The 18706-nt window shown below is 45.7% G+C and overlaps 1 protein-coding gene across 11 annotated transcripts in view; it reads left to right on the top strand.

Moving 5' to 3' along the window:
- LOC107068774 (uncharacterized) overlaps nt 1-18706 on the top strand; it is an 82070-nt gene that overhangs the window by 29173 nt on the left and 34191 nt on the right. Inside the window, exon 3 of one of the 11 annotated variants that reach the window (XR_016176288.1) lies at nt 12437-12574. The exons of 7 other annotated variants lie outside the window; for them this stretch is intronic. The gene's annotated coding sequence lies outside the window, so the exon portion shown is untranslated. Of the gene's footprint in view, nt 1-161; nt 1740-12436; nt 12575-18706 lie in introns of those variants that run through there. 3 more of the 11 variants (XR_016176269.1, XR_016176283.1, XR_016176285.1) reach the window with 3 other exon arrangements.

Genomic DNA, 18706 nt, shown 5'->3' on the forward strand with positions numbered 1-18706 from the left:
CTCTCTTTCTTTCTCTTTCTTTCTCTCTCTTTCTCTCTGTGTATCTCTATCTCTATCTCTATCTATATCTCTACCTCTATCTCTCTCCTCTCGAGTAGAGGTGGATTTGTCGCCATCTCTTGGCGATACCGAGAAATAAGGTAGCCATTTTGTTTCTGGAGGTGGCCAGAAGGTCGCCGTGGTGTCGCGGCACACCCGCGCATGACCATTGGTCCCTCCTACGTTGCGAGCGAGTCTCTTTCTCTATCTATCTTTACTCTTCTCTTCGTTCCGCGACAGCGACGACGAAGAGAACGACGGGGAGAATGACGAAGAAAACGACGAAGAAAACGACGACGAGAACAACGATGAAGACGACGTCCAAGTGCGAAGGCTTCTTTTTCCATCCCCTCCTCGTCTCCTTATTCAAGAACCCACATTCCCTTTTCCATCCACTATTGTACACCTTCTGTCAATCCACCATCAGCATTACCGAATTTTTCCCCTCCTTATCTTCGTCTCCTTATTTCGCTTCCTCTTCCTTCACTTCCAAAATAAACATTGAGATTAAATTTTTGTCATCTTCGACGAAACTGATAGACGTAAACATGTTTATTTTATTCGCGATTTATCGGGTTTCATCGTCACCATGCAACGTTCATCGCGAGCCTTGTACTCATCCTCTTATTTATTGATATGGAAATGTTGGTATAGTAGAAAAGAACATTACGTCGTAAATCAAGACTACCAGAGATAAGCCATCGGACAAGCATTAAAGTTTGTATTTGGGTTGAAAGTCTTTGGCGGTCGTTCGACTCTTTTCTCACGATTTAACTCTTAGAAGACGATGAAAACGAAGTTCTCTTCATATCAATTTGGCAAAGCGTCATAGTCCATGGTTTACATCCTGTTTCTCGCACGTGCGTGCGCGCGCGCACTAGATGAGATCGTGTGCGTGCTCGGAAGCAGAGATGCACGCTAGAGTGCTTTCGAAGCGAGTAGCGCGGAGACTCACGATGTGCGGTGCACGGTCCGATGATTAGCGCCGCCCCCTGGGGACGGTAACCGCCAATCGGTGAAGGGCGTCGCGACGCTCGCACCACCGCCTGAAGTCCGCACAATCGCGGATAGACGCACTATACGAGCGCTAGAGCGGATAGCTTTGGCCAAAGCCACGACAAAAATCAATCACCCGCTGCTTCCTCCCTACGGGCCCGTCACCACCTCCCAAACTCTGCTAGAACGCGAACTCTGCTGGTTGCGGTTCTTCGATCGACGCGATTCCTATCGCTGCCGCCTTTGCCAATTGAAAACGAGATTAGAAGATATCATAATGTATAGATAGAGTGAGGACGTTTCTTCCGCGAGCGACTCTTTCACGAGCGACTTTCCCGCGGGATCTTCCCACGTTCTCCACTGCGTTCCACCGTTCATTCTACTATTCTCTAACGTCGATTCACGTCCTCCTTGTTATCCATCCTACAAGAACGACTTGCCGAAGACAATCCAAGCAGCGTGTTCCGACGTAGAGCAAGTGAGCGAACGAGCGCAACCTGTCTTGAATTCTTGAATTTCATTCACACGCGACGAGGTCGTCTGATGCGCGTGACTCGCGCCGAATATCAAAAAGCCATTGGAGCTAAAGAATTCGATATATCGAACAAAAGCTCTTGAAGGAGACAACTTCGATCGAATCAACCTCAAATTCTTTTTCTAGATCTAAGAATTAGTTTGGACAAGAGAAAAATAGCACACGAGAATGGTGGCCGATAAAGAAGGGATCGCTTAAACAATGCTTTCGGGAGAGAGAGCTTTCGACCCAGACAACGTACGAAAGTCAAGGCGCTGTGTACCGCCGGTGGTGATCGAAAGCTTGCAAGCTCGTATCTACAGAAATCTACTTGGCCCTCCGTGCTTTCCTCTCGCTTGAATATGGAGGTAAAACAGAAATCTTGTAAGTTATCCTCTTCCTCCGAGCTCGAAGCTCAAGATATTCCTATCGGAAAGGAAGGAAGAGTCCCAATTGGAAAGAATAATATACTGACCGTTCAGATAATCGTTTTGTATAATAATTGTAATTCCCACGTTCAACAAGCAATAAAATGTATGACCGTTGATCATTCTTGGTACGACGTTGGTCATTCTGCATAGATATGCATACGTATAAAGAAAAGAGAGAAGAAACGGAAGGTGGTAAAGAGGAATCGCGTGCATCGTGTTCTGGTGAACACGATAAAGCGCAGCTGCGTTTCAAGGCAGCCGTACGTTTCCTTGGGATCCTCCGCGATCGACGCTCCTCTTTCCCGCTCTCTCACTCCCTCATTCCGGAGGTCAACGTCAAAGATCGTTGGTCCACCTGCTTTCTCGCGAGTCTTCACCTGCGTTCAATGCCCGCCCAAGCACTGTCCGTCTTTACCTTATCCTCACAATGTTTTTATCTATACTTATGTACATGTTTCTCATAGGTAAACTCCACACAAGACACACGAATATAATAAAAATGCAAAAACATTATTCTCTATGATTATACCTATATTTTGCAGCTTCACTTACAATTAGTCTAGATGAAAAAATGTACGTAGATGTTTAAAGAAGGTAAGACGATCGAATGAAGAAACGATAGAATGAGAAGAAGTAAAGAAGAAACACCTTGCAGGACAGGTGCCTCGTTCAAAGTATACGCGTACCTGCACCTTCGTTCTTCTCTTCGTGTTTACCGTTCTCGCTATCGTATCGGTCAGCCGCTGGCCCTCTTCCTCTCTTACTTCCTCTCTTACTTTCTCAATTTACAGTCCACACCATGGTTAGATCGCCAGCGGAGACGCTATCGCTGGCTACTTAAAAATATGTTAGCGGCAGGCGCATAAGCACCGTGACCTCCCCGATACGATCTAAAAAAGAGGCTTTGCTCGTCGCGATGCTCGTGTCCACCGGTACTCTTCGAAGAAGGGGAGAGACCGTGACTGTAACCGTCACGCCGACCCTCGAGGACAGCTATCGGTGGAAAAACGCCGAAACGAAGCGAAGCCTTCGGGCTACTGATATATCTCTAAGCGGCGACAACAACAACACGGCGTCGGTGACGATGACACGACTAGCGAACCGAAGCACCGGGCCTGCCAAGAAATTATATACACGCACCGTTCTCCGTCCTCTTTCTTTTCTTTTTTCAACTTTAATCGAGAATAAGGCGAGCAAAGGAAAAGATGAAAAATCGATGGCTAGGCGATGAGGAAGGAAAAAGGACGCTTGGAAAAGAGGTCGCGTCATTGCTGGCCATGCTCGTGATCGATGGCGTTGCCCGTTATCTACGCCACCCCCCTTCTTGTTGCCGCGGTAATTCATCATCTTGGTCTGTTTTTCACTTACTTTATATGCAACATATTCCATAATTTTTATTCAGTCAAGCAGCCGCCGCCGTCACCTCCACCTCCAACCCCACCTTCACCACCAGCACCAGCATCGTCTTTTCTCCAACACCCCATCTAAGTTGCCCCTTCTAGCCAGCAAGCTACCTCGTAAAACAACGAACCGTCTCAACGAACCGTCTCTCGCGGTCCATCGAGTAGGCAAGGGTGGATGAGAAAAGGGCGCCATTGGCTCGCGCTTCTTCTTCTTCTTCTTCTTCTTCTTCTTCTTCTTCTTCTTCTTCTTCCTCTTCTTCTTCTATTTCTTCTTCGAACTAACTCCCGCGTCGTCCGAGGGGTTGTGCAAGCTATACTCTATATGCTAAAGAATCTCGATATGGAGATGCGTTGCTCCGTCTCGGTATCCTCTAAGCTCTACCACCCAACTGGTCAGTTTGATTTATTGGCCCGAATCGGCGACGCTAAATTTTCCGAAAAATATGCTGTCTCGTCCCGTATATTCTTTCTTCCTTTCTTTATTCTTATTTCCATAAAATGAATTATTAGAATTTACGTCGACGCAGAAGGAAAGAGAGTAAGTAAGAAAACGTAAGGGAAAAAACCCGTAGAATTGAGAAAGATTTCGTAGCCTATGTCAATTTCTCTTGACGAAGATAGAAAAGGAAGAGAATAAGGAAGAAGAAGATAATATCGTCCTCGCGATTTCGTTGCTCTCTCACATGGGTTGCCTCGTGGAAAGTGGAAAGTGGAAAGTGAGTCTAAGCGCTAAGTAAATCCGAGCTTCGGATGGAGGCGCGATGGAAAGCGTCGACAGGGTGAGAGAAGAGAGGTTCGAGAAGGACCGCAGAGGAAGGTGCCGTAGGAGGCGTGAGAGCGGAGCAAGCAGGGAGGTAGGTAAGCAGGACCGAAGAGGCGCTTTCGATGCTCGAGAGTCGCGGCAAATCTGCATTTCAGCCTTCCATCCTTCCATCCTGTTCTTCCATCCGTTCTTCCATTCCCCGCGTCGCGTACGGCTTCATGGAACCCGAGAGCTTTCGAACAGCTCGCAAACACTCCGCACCACGGGAAAGCTTCTGCACCTACCTACTACACAGTGTAGCTACATGCATATATCTACGCATATACGTCCCCGTGTATACGTGTATCTCTCTACTAAGAATATAACCGTTTGTGTGTAACGACCCTCTCAGATCTTCCGCTTCTGTCATCTTACTTTTGCTTTCGCTCCAGTATTTGCCTTGCAAGTGTGCACTGCGAGCCTTTTATTCGCACGCAGAGATCAGCATTTTCTGAAGGCAACGTTGCGTCTACTACTACACTTGCTAGCGAGAGAACGAAGAAAGAAGAAATCACTCCAGCAAGACATTGAACGTTCTTTTCTCTTTAACCGGTTTTTTTCGAGTATTCAAACGAACCCTCTTCCTCTCTCCTTCTTTTTCTTTGAAGTAAATTACAAAATCACTAGATTTCTCGAAACATTGTTCATTGATATAACCGAGTAGTAATTTAGTCAAACTTTTCATCGAATAAAAAATTCTTTGGGAAAGAATCAAGAGAGAGTGGACTAGAGTGAAAAATTGTTTTCCGTGGTTAGCCACGCCGCGTATCCGGATACGGAGGAATGGAAAGGAAGGCGACGGGTAATTAATCTGCGGTTTTTCCTCGTCTAATTAGTTGGATTTATACCGTTGGTCCCCTTATCCACATCACCCTCCGTCCCTTTTTCCTTCCTTCTTCCTTCCTCTAGCAGTTTCCTCCAGACGGTGATGGTGATGGTGATGGTGGTGGTGGTGGTGGTGCGGTTGCCTTGGCTGGGCACACTTTCGTTCGCGTTCACGCCCGCACTCCGACGACCAAAGTCGGCTTGATGTATGGAAATATATGCGGGGAGACGGAGGCTCGCATTTTTCCAGGCACGGTGCCTTCATTTCCACCGCGGTACACCCACCCACCATCTTCCCTAGGCAGGTTGGCAGCCTTACCAGTCAGCTAGACATCCACCAAGTCCCATCCCTTAATGATGCGTCTACTCGTTAAATACTTGGCTGCTCGCTCTCTCTTTGCAACAACATTGAACTTTTGCGACATTTTCAATCTTGTTCGATTATTTTTTTGAATTATTTCTGCACTCTCGATAAAACAAGTTCCAGCCAAGCAAGTAAGAGTGTAAGAGTGTTGCAGCTGATGTGGAGCGGAAAATAAACTGGAAGAAAAAGAACGAAGAGGAGGCAAAAGTACCTGATCAGCAGAGCGGCAACACAAAAGAATCGCGCGGCCATGTCGTAGGGTCGCAGACGTTCGCGTACGTTGTTCTGCACAAGATGGCTGCGACGAACTTCCGGTGTCAACCAGTTCTCCATATAGTAAAAAATGGAACGTCGCCATTTCGTTACCGTATGGAAGGGAACAAATTGCCGTCAAAACGTTCGATAATCTTAAGCGTCTATAAAAAAAGCGTCTATGCATTTAAATAAAACACATAATAACGCGTGTTTATTGAATAAAATCGATATCGGTTGATCTACTTGACACCATTTGCGTCGTTATCGTGTTTAACAACTCTATATAACTAATAATAGAAATATTTACGATCGAGTTCGGTTATATAGTAATTATCGATATTATGGCAAAAGTAGTTAAACAACCTCAAGGTTGTATTGTTCCGAGTGAGCGCATCTCTACCATTAGCTATTTCACGAGTCCGTAAAATTAGTATTTTATGCTCGTAAAAATATGTTTTAGAAAAAAGTCCAAAGTAAAGTACTATCGCAACTTGGTAAATTCTCGTCCCTAGCCAAATTCCCGTCACTATCGACGATCGCAGATCGTCGAATTGTAATTTGGAGACAATAACGGGCGAATAGAGAGAACAAACGAGCTTGGCGCGAGGAAGAGACGGTAAAATAGAAGAGAGAAAGAGAGAAATAGGCGTACAACGGCAATGGCCAGGCGCGTAGCTGGTAAGTAGCGGGTACGTAATGGGTAGCAGGCAGTAGGTGGCAAGTCTGCGTGACGAGGCGATTGCGGACCGTGACTAAAATATTTAAAAATATGTATCTTTCTGGCCGGACTGCCGTCCAGTTCCAGTTCCACTCCCGGACTTTGTCCGGTCTCTCTACCCGCGTGTAGACTCTCTTTCTCTCTCTGTCGGTACGCTCGCTATATTTATTTCGCGTTTCCTTCCTGCTAGAATTCACGTACCGCCAGCCGCAAACTCGACTCGTTTTCCTCGCTGAACTGGTCGGACCTTTTCCTACAAATCCTAGATCCTGCCGAGCTAGCTCACACAAGATGAACGTCGATATTTTTTTTTCTCAGTTATTTCCATCTTTTTCCAAGTCCGCTTTGCAATTGGAGAAACGGTAGGTATCCCCTTGGTCGATCCCTTCGAGCCGGGTGCGAAGGGCCCGACAAACGGTCGTCGTAGCTGGCTCTGCGCGATGCATATTCATGATTCTGTTTTTTCTGATCGGCCATCGCGGGAAAGAGGAAGTGAGTTCTGACCGACGTACAACGCGTCGTCGCACGTTAAGGACACACAACCCGCAGGGCTCACGGCAACGTCACAAGGTGCATACTAATCGACGAACGCGCTTTTCGACTTCCTCATCGAACGAAAAGGATCGAAGGATCTTCTAGCTATTCCTTCGTGCAAAACAACGAACAATATATTCTTCACTATTACCCGTTATACTCTAGATATCAGACAATTTTATCTATCTTTTTTTTTTTTTTCGTACCCATTATATATCCGCTACTTTGTTATTTATATTTATAGTTTATACTCTACTTTTTATGCTCTGCGACGCAAAAAGTATTACCTTTTACCAAAGTTCTCACGATGAACGGGCGAAATATGGTTTGTTATCGGGAAGCAGTTATAAAACGGGTGTTTACTTATTCATGTCTATGCCAATCATATCTACCAAATGAACATAATTTTCGATTGTACTGATAACGTTTGTGTTTGATTAAATCATGTAAAGAAGTTTATAACTTTTACGTTCTCACCACGAAGAAAATCTCTGGGATTTTTCTGTACTTGTTTGCACGAGAGTATTTCCTGTGACGCGTCAGCATGATACTCAACTCAACGATAATTCCCATTAAGCTACGAAGCGGACGAACAGACATAAACGTTGAGTAAAACAGAAAGAGGGAGAGAAAAAGGAAAAGAAAAACAGAGAGAGAAAGAGAGCCACACTGCTAATGGGGCATTAAATAAAAATATTCATTGGCGAGACTGCCTGCGGAAGGCCGTCGCGCGGCTTACCGTTTTATAGGCCTTAATTGTCAGCGAAACGTGAACTTGACATTTATTTTATTCGCGCGGATCTCGCCGTTTATAGAGATCGCCGTCCAAGTAAATCCACTTAAACGCGTTTCTTTTACTTTCGCTTTCTTTCTCTCTAACATTTACTATTTTAAATCGGAAAAGAAAAGGAAAGTAAAATGGTACCATCTTTGGTCGTGTTACCGGTACTATCGGTAGCAGTTAGCGCCAAAATAATATAAGGATGAGGCACACAATGAAAGACAGGAAAAATAAGTCGGCCCTTATCTCGTCCTCGTCGCGTTTCGTTTCGCTCATGCATATTCAGTAGCCACGTACTTTCTCTCTCTTTCTCTCTTTCACTTCAGGTCTTTAATTTCTTTCTTTTTCACCCTAGAACCATTCCCTGATTCTCGTAGTTACTGCCACGAGCTCGTTCGTACCTCAGCAAACTCTATACTTACGTATGTTCGCTACTCGCTAATTTCTAGGCTTCCTTCTTTAATTGCACCACCTAGGTAAAAAAACTGTACTGTACGATTCGGCTTATGGACGAAAGCGAATAATAAATGGCATCGAATTTGGTTTGTAGTTGAGAGTTCTAGCAAACGTTCAAACTGTACGACGGGTCGTATCGCCACGATCTTTGAAAGAAAAAATAGATGAATATAGAGAGAAAGACAAGTTTAAGATAGACAAGTCGGAGATAGAAAAGAAGCAGAGTAAATACCTTGACCCGACCGACCAAAGCCGTGTTCCACGCGAACAGCGTTTAGACGATTCAGCATGCGAGTCGCGTTTATTTTAGTGGAATAAGGTCACGCACCGGGCGACGTTCCTTCGTTCTCGAAGGAGTTCGAGTATGGTATCGGTCGAGTCGACATCACCTCCGCCCCGACACAATGGCGTGGCAACCAACGTCTCTCGGAATGGAACGAAACGGAACGACTTTGCATTGTTCGTACAGGGCCGGTGCTGGCGTGACACGCGTCTTATCGCATTCTTATAACGCACGTGACACGCACGGCGTACCTACTTACGGTGTCAGCTATATATTCTCAAAGCTACTAGCTATATAAACTGCCATATACTTTATTTTCCGACGGTCCATCACAAAAAAGAAAAGAAAGGGAGAATCGATCGTGGTAAACAATCCACGATGACAATGGATGAATAACCTTATCGAAAGAACCTATTTAGTTCTAAAACGTTGAGGTCATTTGACTCTTAAGATATAGACTATATTATTTTATTTTCATTGGTCGAATCAAAGCTCAAAAAATGTGTCAAACGGTCAGAAACGAGAAAGAAAGAGAGAAAGAGAAATGAAGCGCGTGGAATCTTTCGAATCCCGTTAAGCGAGCGATTGGTTGCGCGAACGGTAATTTCGACGACGAAGAGGTCGTCTATTCGACTCGCGAAAGGCCCTTCGCGGATCGAGAAAAGATGGGCGCGGCATACGACATTCCTCCTCGAAGAGCTCCGATGGCATTGTTCCATCGCGTCGCACCTCGATCACGCCTCTGTCACGTGGCCCACAATTCACGGGACGTGACTCCTCGGCCCTGTTAAGGTGTCTTCCAAACGACCGTCGTCGCGCACACTCCGCATCCACTTCGCGGACGCTTCAAGGTTCCATTGTTCTTTTCTATTCTTTTCTTCTTCTCTCTTTGGACGTATATCCACTTGTTTTTTTCTTTTTCTTTTTCTCTTTTTAATTTTTTTTTTTCTAACGTCACGAAACACAACCAACTAGTACCTCCTTTCTCTAGTCTTTTCGACGTAAAATATTAGAAAATTCAACATACGTGTTATCTTTATCTTAGCATCTACCTTAAATATGAGCCCTTCTAACTATCATTTAGTTGTGCTGTAGAATTCATAATTAACTTAGAATATATTACATTAATTTAGAATTTAAATGAAATTAATAATAGTGATAATAACGTAACATTTATAATATTTTTTTTTGTTTACGGAGTTTTAACTCTTGCTCGAACAGTCTCACGATCAAACAGAATGCTAAGGTCTTTCTTTTTTTATCAAATTATTTGAAATAAAGAGAAAGAGAGAAAGAAAGTAAGTATACGTGCATTGGCTCGCGCGTTTCTTCGCTCTTACCTTCCTTCCTTCGCTCGTTCACCTGCCACTCATTAGAAGCCTTATCGCTAATTAATCCCTACAGCAACAGCAACAGCGTCACGGCTCTCGTGTCGTTCGTTGGCTCGCTTTCCCTCTTTGCCCTTCTCCTCCTCCTCCGTCGGTTGGGGAAATAGCTACTGCCATTACGAGACTATACTTCCTTAACTCGTCACCCTACCCATCGTATGCTATCCGCAATGCGTGCGAGAATTGATAGAAACGAGGCTCTTTCTTCTTCGTAAGCCGTACTCGCGATTACATCGGGTATCGTGCTATCTCCGATCGAGAAATCGAACCTGCGAACAGAGTAGTTGGTTGCTTCGTTCACGACGATGCTACTTGCCGTCTCTTCCTGTCTTCCAACAGCGTCGTCGATAGCAACCTATACATCGACATTTACAATAATGTATTCGGACAATGTGTCAAGAGTTTCGATCGTTGTTTCAGTTATCTTGCCGCGCGGTGCACGCTGTTAAGCCATTTAAGCGGCCGCTCGCGCGCTCGCGACAGCTGGCATAGGTCAGTATCATTATCTCGCTGGGAACGAGAGTGAAACGACGAATCGATAGACGGATGTACGGGACATTAATAAACATGAAGCTCCTACTAGCGAAGGGACATCCCCTCCTATTCCTTCGACCGATACTACCAACAACTTCCTCACAAAGTCGCCTTATCATCATTCCTATTTTCCTTTCTCGAGTTACGATCCTACTTTCCGTGGGAATTCCTTTTAAAATATGAAAAACTCAAGAAATCACACCCCATTCTTTTGTAGCCTTTTTCTTAACTCGATTTAAAAGTTTACCCGACTTCTCACTAATACACTGACTTATATTGACTATATTATAAATACAGTATCTCTCTTTATTACAAATCACGCTTTTTGCATGATATCTCGAACAGCTGTTTTAACATGAGCATCGTCGAATCATAAGATTTAATCAAACGTTGCGTATGCTCGTTCCAGCGGAACGAGGAAGACCGAGCTAAGAAAAGAGAAAGGATAACTCGAGAGGGAGAGCAACAGAGAAAGAGAGAGAACGAGAGAGAGACGAAGAGTAAACTCGCCCACCTACCGGTATACGCGCGAGGAGCCGGCAACTTGTTAATTATTAATCAGCATGTTTAATTCATATTGCGCGCGCCTGCTGTTTGTTTCCTTGATGCGCGCTAAGGTCTTGTACTTACGGCAGTGCTTAAACATTACCACAGGTAAGCAACGCGCGCGGTCCGGGTGCTTAGGAATTCCCTCTCCTTCTCTATCTTTATCTCTCTTTCTCTTCATTTCTTTCTCATTTCTCTCTTTCTCCGGGCGTAGTCCCACGACCGTCGTCGTTGTTGTCTACGTGCAGCGTGCGCCTTGGACGTATAAACCTACTCTCCTCGACTACTTATTCACCTCGTGCATTAGCATCCTTCGAGCACAAGGTCGTTTCGACCAACGTGCATACGTGTATACGTCTTATTAAGCTTACAAGCACGATGCCTTATGGTCGTTTAAAACCAAATGATCAAGCATGAAACATCTTATGCTCGTTTCGATACTCTTCCTCGACGTTACTCCAAATGATAACGATTAACTTGAAATTATTTTGGAGAAAGGGATTCTTCATAACTTTTCCCAACTCAATAGTTTCTCTTATAAGGAGATAAGTGAGATTACATCGTTGATCAATTTCCTTATTCCCTTATCTTTTCCTGTCTCCTTCTCTTGGTCGTACGCTGTTTCGTTGTAGAATACGAGTAGGTCTTTCACACGAGACGCTAAATACGGGCGCGCGTGTACTATTTGTCAAGATGCTAAATCTTGATAGGCTCGTAGACTCATATGCGAAGGAACGCAAGGACGGAAAAGAAAAATAGGAAAGGGGAGAGTTCATCGATGCGAGGTTCTCTTGGTCGTCGTAGTCGCGGTATCGCGAAGGGACGTTTTCTAGCGGCGACTGTGCGGAGGAGGGCACTTTATGTATTACCTAGACTCTCGACCGTTTCGAAGCTGCATGGGGTGGACGTTCGGCTTTCCCACTCCGTTTCTCGTGTATCGCTAGGGGTGTTTATGGGTTTATTATACGAACGGTCTCGTCGAGGCACCCGCTTACGTACGTGCGCGTGACCGAGCGTCCTCTTCTTTAGCGAGCGTTGCGGATCGGACGCGTGCGAGAAGTCTATAACACGTGCGGGACCATAAAAAAATGCCCATAGAAGAGTGAAAATAAATCTAACCTCTAGAATCCTACCACCCCCGGTTCCTTCTCTTTTTACCATCCCTTAACGTGAGATAATAGAAACGAACGACAAGAAAAAGAGGAGGAAAAACGGAACGAGCACTATTTTTACGACTTTTTTCTCTGATCTCCCGAGCATACTTGCGTTTAATCGTTATTGTTTTCTACAGTCAACGCGGTTTATTTTTCCAAAAGATAGAAGAGAGAGAGAGAGAGATACAGAATGGTATTCTACGTAGTTGAATAAACTCTCGCCCGTTCGTTGCTTTTCGCAAGGATTCTCCTTACCCTCTCTAAATGACGTCCTTCGGTTGATGGATCTTCGAGACGGCCCGGCAACATCTAATCGTCGAGCTCGTACGTATCAGAGGAAACTTCTCCGACGGAATGAAACTGGCATATATATACAAGGAGATAAGATAAATTCCGCTTTTGCCGTTTTCCAGAAGGAGCAAAGCTCGGGGAAGCTTCACAAGGATAAAGAGAAGAAGAGAAGGGAAAATGTTATTGAAGGATCGCTCTTGAGCGAAGAACGGAGAAAAAGAGAGAACGCGTGGAAACGATGGAAGAGAAGTAGCGGCCTGGGGAAAGACAGATATATGTATATGTATATACATAGAATGCGTGAGTGAGAGTAAGAAAGAAAGATAGGGGGTGGAAAACAAGAGAAGGGAAGAGCGCATTGGGTTTACCGCAGCGTTACCACCCTTAGCGCGGTCTGAGTTCATTGCGCGAGTCATCAGTATCCATAAGCGATGAGTTACCCCTCTCTCGCTTTCTTCTTTCCATCTCCCTCAAGGTGGTTCTCCGGCTCGGTGTATCTACGTCGATGCCGAAGGAACGAAGGTTATGTTGGGGCACCTGCTTCGGTTGTTCGCTGCACTCTTCTTCCCTCCAGCATTTCTCTCTCTCTCTCTCCTCTCTCAACTCGATGGACCGCCACCTCCGTTCTCTCCGCCATCGACGGTGGTGGTAGTGGTGGTGCAGAGGCGGGCGCTTGATTTTCTTAGGTCAACGTATAATGAAGCCACCGAGGAAGAGAAGAGAAGAGAAGAGAAGAGCAGAGAAGAGAAGATCAGAGAAGAGAAGAGAAGAGAGGAGAGAAAAGAGAAAGAGAGAGAGAGAGAGAGAAGAGAGCGCGGACATCCACCGTCCTAGACCAATCCCTGAGCTCGCTCAGCGTACACCCCGACGCGGGGGCGAGCCAACCAAGCGACGACTCCGATCGAGCGATCATCCTCTACCTTCTGGACCAACGTTCGACCTTCCTAAAGCTTACGCTTTCGCGCACACATATTGAGTACTGGAGTTACTCTCGCGCAAAGAAAGACTACTCTGACTTAATAACGGATGGTTGCAACCTCTAGTCTGTCCCTTTGGTGAGCGAATTAAAATAAAGGAATTTTCGATAAATTCAATCCTTTCTTCTCTCTCTCACCCTCTCTCTATTTCTTATTCTGTCTACGTCTTAGTTCTTCCCGCCATCTAAATCGTCTCGTTTTCCTCGTTATTATCACCAACAAACACCGCGAAGATCTTAGATCGTCGTTCGCGGCATGATTCCCACGGGATCAGAAACTCGTTAAGGAGCTTAGGCAAGCAATCTGGCATCGCTTACATCCCGAGATCCCTCTGAGAAAGAAACACTCTTGTGACCCTCGAATTTCGAGTCGCGTATGCGATGAACGACATCGAAGAAAGTCCAATCGAATCACCAAAGCGGAAGAGATAGAAAGAGAAAGAGAGAAAGAAAGAGAGAGAAAAGATCGTGGCCGAAACGTGGAAGATCCGTGTTCTTGGAGGTAACGGGGCGAGATGGAAAAATTGCCTTGATGTAAAAACATGAGAATCGCTTCTCCGCCATCCACACTCAATAAAAGGAGCCGGGACCCGAAGAGATACGCGATCCAACATCCCGCATAGAGATCGTACGCACACAAGCACGCTCGAATACTCAGAGACTCTCTTTTCTCGTTCTCACTCTTAGTCTCTCTCTCCCTCTCTGGTCATCCAAGGACGAGGCAAAAGCAAGAGGGAATCCGCATCGAGTCGAGTGGTCAGCTATCGAAACCTCCTTCCACCCTTCTTCCAAACCTCCTTCTACCCCGGGGAACCGACTCGAGCGGCCAATAATAAAAAATATACGATCTGTTGGCTCACACGGACAAGAGAACGGCTGGCATACTGGAGCAATGTAGAGACGGCGAATTATACTTCGAGTCCGGTTCTAAGTGATCGCATTTCCACATAGACGAGCTACCCCGATACGATATGAAAGACTGCCCCCTCCGAGCCGTTATTGCCGCGTGTGCCTGAGAAAACTGTAGCTGGAGTAGACTGAAAAAGACCACTACCGATCGAAAAAGACCACCCGCCGTACCGTCCTGCTAGAGGGCGAGACGTTTTCAACCGAAACGTCCTCGCTTCTTCATCGGCATTACCACCGCGTGGATATTTTTCCGATTCTTTACGATCTTGAAAAAAGAGATAGAGAAAATATTCGACGTCGATAGACCGAACGACCATCGAAACGCGAACGTTCTATCCACCCTTCTTTCTACCCCCACAAAAAAAAATTATCGAAAACTACCAAGATATTTTCCTCTCTTTTTCTCCAATGATTTAATGCTTCTACGTTTTTCTAAGACAAACATAATAATATAAAGAAAAAGTAAATAGAATCTGTTCGTCATTGAAGATGAAATAAGATGCAGAGCTACGAACAATTACGCGAAATCTATCAGCATCTCTCCCTTACGTATCGTTACAACTCTACCGCCCTAAAGGAGGGCTAACTTAACAGAAGAAAGATGATCCATTCGTCATAATATAAAAATGGCCGTGACAGCGTTATCTGTGGCCATTTCCTGCAGCCGTAACGCCACTTCCCCGAACTCACTTGTCACTATACCGGAGGTAATGATCATTACGGAGGGTCTCTTTCGCTCGGTACATAGGTATATACGAAAAGGAAAAAGAACAGTCGAGGGAGAAGTTTAGGAAAGAAGAAGAAAGACAGGCCAAAGTACGATGATATAGACCTTGTCTCCACCCCATAGGCCCCCGCCGATGGGTGGGACAAGATGGCCGCTCCTACGACTTTCCGACCTGCTTGGGTTTATGTGTCGTAATAAATGGTAATTTAAAACAGTGAGAACTAACAATTTCTTTCTTTATTTCTATCTCCGTCGCACCTCGCTTGCTCTTGAAGCAAAGCACACGCACGAGGCACACATACGAGATTGCAAAAGAAAGAGGAAAAAAAGAGAGCAAAAGGTGAACTCTTCTCTCGCAAAGGTGGTAAAAGAGGGAAAGACAGGGACACATTTTTCCGAAAGAGGGATTGAAGGAGTGAGGGAAAGTCGAGCCGGTGGTAGAGCTTTCTTCGAGATATACCAACCAAGAAGCAGTGGAAGCAGCCAGTCAGACAACCAGCCCACGTAATATAAAGAGATATGTGCCGCGGAATAGCATTACCATTAGGAGATATAGTTTAGTGGAGGCACCAGATGAAATGAGATACTGCGGCTGAATCATGCATGAAGCCGAAGGTGCGATTCACCACCTTCGTGAGTTCGCGCCCGCGCTCTACCAACCAACCAACCTTGTGTCTACGTACTCAGTTCGCAGATACTCTTTGCCCTACCCAACTCTTTTCCTCCTCCTCCTCCTCCTCCTCCTCCACCACCATCACCACCACCTCCACCCCTTCCTCTTGTCCTCTTCCTCTTCCTCTTCCTCCTCCTTCTTTTCGCCATTCCACTTACTCTCTCGTTTTTTCTTCACAGCTGCAATGAGAAAAGTGAATATGCTACAATATTCAAATGGCAGCCGCGCGACACTTTATTAAACGCGCTATTTGCATCAGCGCCTCTACCGCTCGACCATCAACTCTCTTTTATAGGAACCCTTCGAACTAGCCTTTGTCGATCAGATGCGAACGAGTTCCTTTGCGCCAGGTCAATTAAAACTTCAGACAGCAAATGCCTGGATAGAATCGATCGTAGGACTTTTATCAATCGAAACTCGCTCAAAGTTGAACCCTTGGTTTTGAGTAAAATAGAGCTTCTACTAAGAGGAGGACGATAAATACGGGACGTGCATGTTACACGGACGACACTTGGTGCGCGTACACGCATTATGCTAATTTCTCTTTTAATCTCGTGTGATGACATCGTAGTCTTCTCATCTTTCTCTCACTAAATTTCTTACCCCTCTGGATCGTTTAAGAAGAGGCAGTAGAGAACATATTTCCGAGAAGGACGGTCCTCCTAAATATAAAAAAAAAAGGTTACTTTTTCTCTTGAAATAAGGTAGTACTTAAGGGAAACATTTTGAGTCGATTCTGTTTTCGACGACCGTCTTCAAGACACAACTCAGAACGAAAAGAACGAAATCGTTTCTGGCGAGAAGAAATCGTAAGGTAGTGTACAAAGAGGAAGGCGGGAGAATGGAGTGACGGTGGTGGAGGTAGAGTGCCGGTGATGGTGGTGACGACGACGCCAACCCAATGCGGTGGTGGGAGCACTTATGCATTTATGCATTCGTATTTCCGTGCTCTCGAAGACGAACCGTAAGAAGTCGTCGGTGTCCTCGTAACGTCACAGGCACTTCGACCAAAGTCGTAGTGCGGCCCATTCAAGAGAGTAGGAGAAGGTAAAAATGGAAAAAAAGAGAAGAAGAAGGAAAAGAAATAGAGGCGGAGAAGAGAGAGGGAACTATGGTGGGCGTAAAGTTGAACCGGAATAATAATATGCACCGTCGTTCGCGCCCACCCAAACCAAAAATCTGAATATATGAAACGTAATGACAGAGCTAAGAAGAGCGTACGAACGCTTTTGCTCGCTCCAGGTGGTCGCACCTTTCCCGTCTCCTCCAAAATCGTGTCTTTGGATGAATCTTACCCTTACTGATGATCCTTGGTGGACAACGATATTAGAGTCGATAGAATAAGATTCAGATAGGGGATGACAAAGTTTACGCATAAAAGGATGATAGAAAAGAATGAAGGAAGGTAGGAAGAAACTAAGGAAGGAATGAAGGACGAAAGGAAGGAAGGAAGAAAGGCAGGAAGGAAGGAAGGGCGCCGTCGTAGCCCGGGACCTGTGGCTCCGCCTATCGGTGCGCCGCCTCGCGGTAGTGAATACATTTAGCCTGGTTAGTTTACAAATGAATACAGCGATTGAAGCAACTTATAATATCAATGTACCTCGGGCCGTCTCGCTCGCACGGCGCGCGCCACCCCTTGCGGGTATCCACTTCCACCCACTCCCTTTCTCGCTCGCTCTCGCGCGAGGTTCCATACAGAATGGCCATATTAACTTGATAATTAGCTCGGTTATACGACTTGCAGATGAGGAAAGACTCGGGACGGACGTCGGCTACCCCTACCCGGAGTGGTGCCAGTGTTCCTTGCTCTGCTCCCTATGCTATGCTCGACTCGGCCCTGCTCCTCGTCGCTTGCCGGATGGATATAGAACCCTTAGTTCGTATTTCTCTCCCTGTCTGCTAGGAACCCCGTCGCGATTCGCCGTCTTGCCTGCTGCATGTCTTCGTTCCGTTCTCGCGAGTGTCCTTTGATTTCTCGAGGATGTGTATCTCGCTAGTGTGATCGTGTTTCTCTAGTGTGTTATATTCTTTGTGCACTTTTTTCTCTCCCTGTGCCCTCGCCGTCCGTGTATTCTCGGAGGTAGGTCATGAGCTACCGCAAACACGACGATCTTCTAGGTGGCGCCTTCTGGTCCCAAAATGGCCGCTCTGGTAGCGCCGCCGTACAATTCTTCAAAGAGATCGCGCAACCTTCTTCTTTCGTCTCCTCTAGCGTTCGCCGAAGAAAAGCGACACTGGGAATACAAAGTATAAAGGCGCATTCCGAGAGATGACTGGCATTGAAAGCTGCCTTTGGAGCCGCACCCGGTTAGCCTCCTCGGCAAACCGACCGGAATACAGAGGATGGCAGCCATATTAGGCCTCGCTCCTCCTCTTCTTCTTCTTCTTTTATCACCCCCCTCTTCTTCCTTCTCCCATATCCTCCCCCTACCTACCTCCCACCTTTCCCTTCCTCTCTCTTTTCTACCAGTGTCTCTTCTTCTGATCGAGTTTACATTCTTTTAAAATGCGACAAACTCTTTGTCACGTGCTCCTGATCGTATTTCAGCATTCGTTTTCGCTAAGACTCGCACCGCCAAGAGATATGATGAGATTAAGGAACATGTCGAATGACGTCAAGCATATCCACAAGAGAGGCGGTTCTTTGCTATGCGTGCGTGCCTACGCGTAGATACGAAGAACTTTTTATTAAAATTTCATTTAAATAAAACGACTACTCTTGGTACCATCGTTGAGGATACTTCCTATGACTAGCGCATACTTTATCAGCCGTGAGAGTACCACACCGTTTATTGTTTATGTTCGTCACTCCTAAGTCTCGCTACACCACCGACCCCACATCGTCTATCATACGAAAAACTCTAACCGGTTGTGGATCAAACACCCTGACGCATAACGCATGTCAATAACCGGCTCTTTACTTGCTAGAAATTGAACGATCAAACGGTGGAACAAATGACACATGCGTGTGAACATCAATTTAATAACAAAAGTGACGCCCGTATAAAGAAAACGAAGAAGCTGTTCACAGTTGGAATGTTTATAAGAGGGTTTACTGTGACACAGCTAGTCAAACAATTATTTTCTTCAAGATTATACTTGAAAAG

This window comes from Polistes dominula, unplaced genomic scaffold, assembly GCF_049000335.1.
Source record: "Polistes dominula isolate Pdom_NZ unplaced genomic scaffold, Pdom_raw_medaka contig_28, whole genome shotgun sequence".
NCBI classification, from domain to species: domain Eukaryota; kingdom Metazoa; phylum Arthropoda; class Insecta; order Hymenoptera; family Vespidae; genus Polistes; species Polistes dominula.